At 44.6% G+C, this 8683-nt stretch overlaps 1 long non-coding RNA gene across 1 annotated transcript; it reads left to right on the top strand.

Annotated features, from left to right (window-relative positions):
- Positions 1-371: 371 nt before the first annotated feature.
- Positions 372-7801, top strand: LOC307212988. The gene is made up of 3 exons (XR_013837330.1): positions 372-549; positions 4305-4471; positions 6602-7801. It is a non-coding gene; the product is annotated as an uncharacterized lncRNA (long non-coding RNA).
- The last annotated feature ends 882 nt before the right edge of the window (positions 7802-8683 follow it).

Raw genomic sequence — 8683 nt, 5'->3', positions numbered from 1 at the left:
AAAAGGCAAGGGAACTGCAGCAAGATGAGTGGGCTGTCTGCAGAAGTTTCTATTTCTGGTGGCGACAAATCTCTCCACATTAGTGTATTCTGCTGCTCAGCTTGCTAAGAAGCACATCGCAAATCATGCCAGTTATCCACAGAGTCATCAGCAAATGTCGAAGTGCTTGAAGCAGGGCAGGGAAGAGCATTGCTGGAACCTATCAAGTGACATTCCAGGCAGGGACAGCGCATCCTAATCTCAGTATGAACATGATCTCTCTCCAAATGTTGATGAGATGTTGTCAAATACATATGCAGACACAAGTTATATGAGAGAGACAGAGACATTATCTGCACAGGAACATTCAGAGTTCCGAAATGAACCAATGTACCAGGAAGCCAGAGCCACTGATTTCAGTGCCTCTTGTTCCATGCAGATGTGTTAAGCATAATTGGCTTAGATTGTAAGAAAGCATGCTCCTAAGAATCTACTGTGGCTCCTAGAAGTTGTTAGCATGCAACAGCGGCTGCACCCTGGGAGATGACTCCGACTGGCCAACTGCACCAGGTGAGGGAGCCAATGGGTCTCAAACGCTTGCATTTCCCTGCATGCAAAGATGGGCTCTGGCAGATTGAGCAGATGATACCAATAGTGAGTCCAATGGTCATTAAGGCAGTTTCTCTACATGCTGTAGAGGGAAGTGAGGGGCAGATGGGGCTCATCAACCTGGAAAGGTAGCCCATCTAGGAGAAGGAAAATCCTGACCTTAACATTCATTGCCTTGTGGGCTATCTTTGGTAGAAGAAAAGGCTAAGGAATAAACTCTACACAAATCCATAGTGGAGTTTCTAAGGCGGTTGGATGGCACCTTGTACTCCTATCCAGCAGCTCCTGCAGCCAAGCTTGTGCCAGACATATTTTTCTACTGTCCTTTGGACCACATCAGCAAGGCCGAGAGAGGAGTCTTGTTTGGGTAGCCAGGACCTCCATACACATTACCCAGGCTTGCACCCCGGAGAGGTCACTTTGGCGCTGCCAACGCAACAGTATGGCTTCACCCCCAGAGGCACACTCCATTGTCTTTCAAGACAGACAGATGCCAGCAGCAGCAGCAATCTTTCTCCCACATCTTTTGATGGTTAAAATGTCTGACAGTTTTTGAAAGACTGTGGCCTTCATGAAATAAATGTGCTCTCAATGAAGGCAAACAAGCCCCTTGTGATACTTGCGGAGATCTTTGGATTCCTGTGACTGCATAGGTGTAATAAGGTAGCAAGAAGGATGGTGCAAATGTGCACACCTTTTGCACATCCCATGCACACAGCCATCATCTTATGTGTATCTATGAAGCCACACATAACATTTACTTCAGTATAACCAAGATACAGAAGAACATGCAGCCATAGCAAACATGCTTTGTACTATGACGTGAACGGTATTTATGGGGGGAAACATTCATGTCCCTTCTGTGTTGTATTTTAAATTGCTGTAATCCACCCTAGGCCCTTAAGGTGAAGGGTGGGCAATAAATTAAAATAAGAAAACAGGTTCTCCTTAGGTTTTCTTTATTTTCTATTCATGTAATGTGGCATTGATTGCTGACTGGTGCCTGGATTCTGTCTAATTATCCGCCTGCTGAGAAATTCTTTATCACAGCCAAAGATCCTTTTGTGTCTAACAGCTGCTCTGGGTTTCTTTCTTCTCTCTCTCTCTCTCTCTCTCTCTCTCTCTCTCTCTCTCTCTCTCTCCTCACCCTCCTTCTCATGTGGAAGTGTTGTTATCTCTTTAGCAGACTTTAGCAATCATGTCTGTCATTTCAACAGCTCTGCTTTCTTACTTCTGTCAGACAGCATAGCGCGTTGCTGTTGCCTTTTGTTGCAAACTCTGGAGCATGGCCAAGCTATTCTTACTTAAGTGTCAGTCTCTCCAAAACCCCAAGTCTTTTAGGCACTCCACTTTCACAAGCAGCTCATAGGACTGGGTAGGAGAATCCCCCTTGTGTTGTAAGTGGAATCCAATTCAGCTCTAGTTAGTAACCCAGGAACAGCCAGAGGCACATGCCTTTCCCTCTCTCTTCATCACATCTATGACTTATGAGGTCTTTTGCCACTCTGAAGTGGGACATAGTCAATTGATTCTGTGATTCTGTGAATTCTGTGCTTCATGTGTAATACTCAAGGCTATTAGGTTGAACTAGGGTGTCCATTGCTGCAGACTATGGCCCTTAATTTTTAACAACAAATGGTATGAGGTGATGTTCTGGCATACTCATTCCCAACTCATTAAAGGTTCAAGCTTAGCCTCAGTGTCTCAAATTTAGAGCAACTCTTGCTGTTCCAATATGACTATCACCATATTTATAAGTCCACACATCTATTTTATACCACAACCACATGAACGATCAAGTTGCGTTGTTGTAAACAGTGGAACAATTGCCAGCAAGCTAACACCAAAAAGTAGCTTTGTGCTTATTCTCCAGCATGGAAACTTTGTCATGAAGTGTTGTGGTCATTATGTGTGAGTGACTTCCATGTACATAGTAAATTTCAAGGATTCTGTCAGTGCTATCAAAGTGCACGGTTTTCAGTTTGGTGTCTTGGTTAGAACACACACAGGCTGAGTACACATTCCTATTTACTCCAGTGTGCTCCTGACACTGCTTTAGGACGTGGTGTACATACACAATGTTAGTCACAATTCATTTCTTCCCTTTATCCGTCCAAGTGTTTTTATATGAAATAGCGCATTTTGACGCATTCCCTCTCAAACCTGTTCTGATCCAAGTTGATAGAAAGAATGCTCTAGCTGAATTTTAAGTCAGTAATATGTACACAACCATTGGTAGGTGAGCTGTGCAGACATTTGCAGGATTGTCCTGCCGAAGCTTAATTAACAAAAAGGTCAACTCTGATATTTCCTTTCAGTGAAGTATGTTAAGGGTGTAACTAGATAAGACAGTGGGAGTTCACACATTTTTTTCCAAAAGGGCAAGGTGCGATTTGGATCAGGGTTGTGCTGCTGGGGGAAGGTTAATATGTTTCTCCTTCTGGTTTTCCAGATCCAAATCAATGCCCACACCCTGTGAGTACTATCTGCCCTCTAAATAAAAGTGGGAGGCATGATAATAGATTTCCTGTCATTTTCTCTCTTTTGGCCCTAAGATGTAAATTGCCCTTTACATGCATGCATGTATTAAAGTCCCATCAGTTTTGGGTTGGTTTGTTTGTTTTTTACATCAAAAAGCACACTCAGACGACTATGGATTTCGGTTGAAGTGCAGTAGTGGAAAAGTGTCTTACTCCCCCCAAGAAAATCACACCTGACATTGCAAACAAACATCTGGAACCCTTGCAGGGTTTTGGCAGCTTGGGGGATGATTTTGAGAAGAAATCAGAAGAGTGGTTAATTGGTATTCAGTTTTACAGAATTTTGACCCTGGGACGGTAATAGAATTTTTACAGAGGTCCTGTTGTACTTGCAAGTGTCTGCTTCAGAAAACGATGCAAGAATCAAGTGCAATGGTGCAAGGGCAAATTAGATAGAGTCACCTCTAAAAGTGAAATGAATTGAATTAGTTTCCTATCCCAAGTCATTGGACACAGAAGCATGAGAACAGAATAGCATCCCAGAATTGTGAACCAAAGCCATTGCTTTGCAGCTGCCACAAAATATTGCCTTGAAACAATGCTGGGATTGGCCAAACCAGTGCTGGTGAGTGGTTGGCTTTCTGATGGAGCTTAATGGCCAGGAAATGATAAGACATCTCTCTGGAAAGTTCTGAGTGCAAAAATATCTTTCAAATGATGCTGCTACAATGGTGTGTGTGTGCTTGTGTGTTGCCACTAGACCACTTTAAAGAAGGCGGCCATGGTTCACCATAAAAAGAACTGTGCTGGAACAGAGGAAACACCCATCTAATATAGCTTCTTTTCCCCCACAGTGGCCAGCCATTGCTTATTGGAAGACCACAAGCAGAATATGAGGGCAATAGCACTCTCCCCCACTATCTTACTTTTGGAAGACATCTGAAGACAGCCCGGTTTAGGGAGGCTTTTAACGTTTGATGTTTTATTGTATTTTTAATATTTTGTTGGAAGCTGCCCAGAGTGGCTGAGGAAACCCAGCCAGCTGGGCAGGGTATAAATAATAAATTACTACTACTACTACTGCTACTACTACTACTACTACTACTACTCTTGTTCCCCATCAATTTGTATTCATGGGCATACCATATCTGATTCTTGAGGTTTACGTACAGCCATTGTGACTGGAAGCCATTGATAGCTTTATCCTCCATGAATTTTTCTAACCCTCTTATAAAGCCATTGCTACATTGAGTGGCAGAATGCCAGCCATGCCCTGCAACATCCTGTATTTCCTCCTTGAAGTGACAGAACCGTCTGCTGACCCAAAATCCAGAGGTCTGGACATTGACGTTTCCTCCTTTCCTCCTGCTGCATTTACTGAGGCCAGCCACAAAAAGCTCCAGGTCAGTACAACTGTGCTGCATGATTTGTGTATTCAGTTACCTCATCACTGATTTTAATTTAGCAAGATAGACTACAACGGAAAGTGGACATCAGTGCATCAGCCACAGCTGTGACAGATGTTGCGCAAAACCTGCTTATGCAAAACATAACATTGGGCCACATCTTTGAAAGCACCTCCCCTCCCCTCCCCTCCCCTCCCCTCCCCTCCCCTCCCCTCCCCTCCCCCACCTCCGCCCCCCCAAGCCCCAAATACACAAGACTTCAAAGAAATAAATTCTGGCATCTGTAGCAATGACCAAAGATTGTCAGTCAAAGCCAACGCAGAACAGGCTACATCGGAGTGCAGTGTAAGTCATAGAGTTACAGGGGTTTGTAGTTCCAGTTGATGGAGAAACATATGGCTGACAGCACTGGGGCCAGGATGTCTTAAAGGAGCTCCAGCCGGGTTTCAAACTTTGATTGTACAGAGGTGTCGGAAAAGAAAAAAGGCTTCGTACATGCCGTGCATATGTTGTCATTTTGGTGATTGAAGAGGCACCTGCGGCACACACACCACTTATGGGCACCGATGAGCGCAATTAATTTACCCTTCACTGAGGTCACTGGAGAAAATCTGTGGGTTTGGTTGGTCCTGGACCAAATGGATCGAGTTTCAGATATGTGGGGAAAGTCACAGGAAGCCTCTTTTTGCCAGAACTTCCATTCCTTTGCCAGGCAAGGTTAAACTGTAACATAACAATTTACTTGCAACAAAGAAAATATCCTGTAAAGCTGCATGTGCCTTTCTTCTAAATTAAAGTCACCCTATTACGTAAAATGTTTTTTTGGGGGGGGTTCTGTTCTGTTTTGTGCTATATTGCTGTAAGTTGCTTTAAGATACTTTTCTTTTCTTTTTTAAAGACTGACTTATAACTTTAAATAGTAATGATACAAAAGCTATGCTCAAATAAAAAAACAGACTAGACAATGGTAAAATATTAAGTCACATTCTGTCAAAGAAAAAGGTGAATTGAACTTCTGCACCTTTGCTGAACTTGTTGACTGGGAGAGGGGGCTTATCAGTAATTTGTATTACTTATGTGTACCTGTAATTTCATCCTTCTCTTGTCACATGGACACTGTCCAGATAATGTTATAGAGTAAATAAATGGATGGCGTGAGGCCCCACGTAATTCGCAATCTGGGTGACCTTAGGCCAGTTGCTATGTGACTTCAGTCATACATATATGGAGCAGTGAATCTTATTTCAGAACAGGGGCTGCATTCCTCATGGCCAGTCAGTCTTCTGAGGGCTGCATGCCAATATTGCGTGGAGCCAAAGACGAAAGTGGGTGGAGAAACAGATGTGACTCTTACCTTTCTACAGTAAGGCCATGCAAAAGTTGTAGGTTTTTTAAAAAATCCCATGTACACACCTCTACATCCAGGCAAACAAAAGGCATTGACAAAGGTCAATGAGACTCATCCCAGCCAGCCAGAGGCACTCAAGGACAATGCAGAACAGACCAGTAGAATCTGTAGCTTGGGAGAGGGGCATGTGGACAAGAGAGAGTCCTGAAGTTCAGATATGGAGGTCTGGAGGGCTGCATTTGGCCCCAGGTCTGAGGTATACACACTCCCTGGAAGTTGAACACAGTGGGATTTGCATCCAACTAAACACGCAGACGTGGGTGGCACTGTGGGTTAAACCACAGAGCCTAGGACTTGCCAATCAGAAGGTCTGCGGTTCGAATCCCCTCGACGGGGTGAGCTCCCATTGCTCAGTCCCTGCTCCTGCCAACCTAGCAGTTTGAAAGCACGTCAAAGTGCAAGTAGATAAATAGGTACCGCTCTGGCGGGAAGGTAAACGGCATTTCCGTGCGCTGCTCTGGTTCGCCAGAAGCAGCTTAGTCATGCTGGCCACATGACCTGGAAGCTGTATGCTGGCTCCCTCGGCCAATAAAGCGAGGTGAGCGCCGCAACCCCAGAGTCGGTGACGACTGGACCTAATGGTCAGGGGTCCCTTTACCTTTAAACATGCAGAGGATTCCATGGGAATGTAGTATTTTTGCATTATGCATTTTATTGTATGATCTTATTGTGCATTTTTGGATCTTATGCATATTTCACTTTTATGTATTTTTTTTCAGTGTCTTTGGGTGTGCTCCTGATTTGCTGTGTTCCTTTTTCTCTCTCCATGGTGGTGGAGGAGGAAGCAACCCAGAGTCTAGAATAATTATAGTGGAGTTGAAGATAAAATGGCAAGCATCTTAATGTGGTTAATAAATCCAGAGCATGCCCTTCTGTTGTCTTCTTAAAGAAGGGGGCCAGTTAGGAACAGACACTTTAATTAATTAATAAATGTTAAAAGGAGGGGGGGAAATGGGAGAGCCTAGCATTTTATATGGGTGGACCATGCTTCCTGACAGCCAAGCCAGATGCATTTGTTTGCTGCTGTACATATCTGTGTGGGGAGCTATGGGCAAGCGCAGAGTGCAGTAGTGCAGGCAGACGCCACATGGAGTTGTGCATTTATTTGAGCTACTGTTGTAGATGTGTGCATGGGCAACTGCTGTGCCTGCTTGTGCAGGCAACTACTGTAGGTGGGTAGATGCTTGTGGGTCACTCTGTGGATGTTTCTGGACTGCTGCTGCACACCTTGGGGTGGGGCAGCTGCTGTGTGCATCTGTCCAGCTGGCTGCCAAGCATGTTTGTGCAGCTGTCTATCATGGATGCTGTGCTGAGCAGCATGCTGTGGTTGGTTGAAATAGGTGTGGGCATTTTGTGTGCACATATATGCAGTCTGCTTCTGTGCACACCTCTGCATGTAGGTGCTGTATGCATGTCGGTGCTTGCGTCTCTGCAAAACTGTGTTGTGCAGGCTCCAGGCTGGCGAGCAGTTGCAGTGTGTGACCGACAAAATGGTTCATTTCTGTGGGCCTCTCTTTTGCATTGTCGAGTGGGCAGCTGCTGTGAATAGTTGCCGTATTTGCAAGGCCACCCCTGTGAGCAGCCATTTTGTAGCTTGGTGCTGGGTGCATTTGTACATTTGTCCCGCCCACAGTTCTGCTTTCTGTGGGTAGCTACTGTGTGTCAGTCAGGGAAAGGGAAATGGCTTGTGGAAAAGCCTGCCCAAGAGCTGGGATCATTGAATTAAACTAATGTCAGCTTGGGTTAAAAAGCCTGAGCCTTTAACTGAGCTTTGGGTGCTGTATAAACCAACAGAGCCAATTTCAAGCCAACTCTGGCCTTGGGAAATTCCTTTTTGTGATGCTTCTGGTTGATATTATTGTTCTTAGGGAGCTTATCTACTATCTTGCTGGGAAGGACAGTCCACTTTAATAAAGTGCCTAAAATATCGTAATAAACACAGAGCTTATATCAATAGCATCGGATTTCTCCATGTTGTATTTGTGTGTGGTTTAATTAGAGGGAAGGATCACAGGAGACGTTTGTGTCATAATGATTCTTTAAAGTGAAACCATAGATCAAAGTTCATAGCTGCCAAATATACAACTTTCAAACTAGGCTCAAGTGCTGCTATTAATCATGGCTGCTGGAGGATTTGATGACAAAGATTAAACTGCTGTAAAGGATACTGCTGTGCATCGGATTCTTGCAACTGTCATCAAATACTCTGCCAACCATTAACAGGCCAAGAAAGCTGTCCAGAATCCATTCCTGGTGCTCCACTGCTGTACTCACCTACTGTAAGCCTACGCGACAGTCAGCAGCATAGGAAAAGTAGCTGCAACCACCAACTCAGGGGTTCTCTGAGCATGAGGAAATCATCACATTGGAGTCTATTGGCTCAAAGCAAGCTTGCCAGAAGCGCAATCCATTGGAGCACGGTTGTGGAAAATTTAGACAGTATGTTCTCTTCCCAGTTATTCACTTCACAAGCACAAGAAACACAGCAAGGACTATGAGTGTAGCTGCCTCATGCAATCCTACATGGATCACTTCATAAAGCTGGTGCAACACACTAGGGTTTCTCCAGTTGCCCTTCTATTGCAGATGCTTTGGACTACGGTTCTCATCAGCCCCAGACAGCATGGCCAATGGTCAGACAGTTGCAGTCCATGACATCAGGGGTGCACCAGGATGGTGAAACCTACTGGAGAGAACCATTTAGTGTGCTCTGCCCCCTCTGTTGTGACTGTGTAGATCTCCTGATTACCATAGTCTACAAGAACTACCACAATAATAGTGCAAAACATGATATGTCCACA

The sequence above is a fragment of the Podarcis cretensis genome, assembly GCF_951804945.1.
Source record: "Podarcis cretensis genome assembly, chromosome: 3".
In the NCBI taxonomy this organism is placed as follows: domain Eukaryota; kingdom Metazoa; phylum Chordata; class Lepidosauria; order Squamata; family Lacertidae; genus Podarcis; species Podarcis cretensis.
This window is presented reverse-complemented; position numbering and strand designations above follow the sequence as displayed.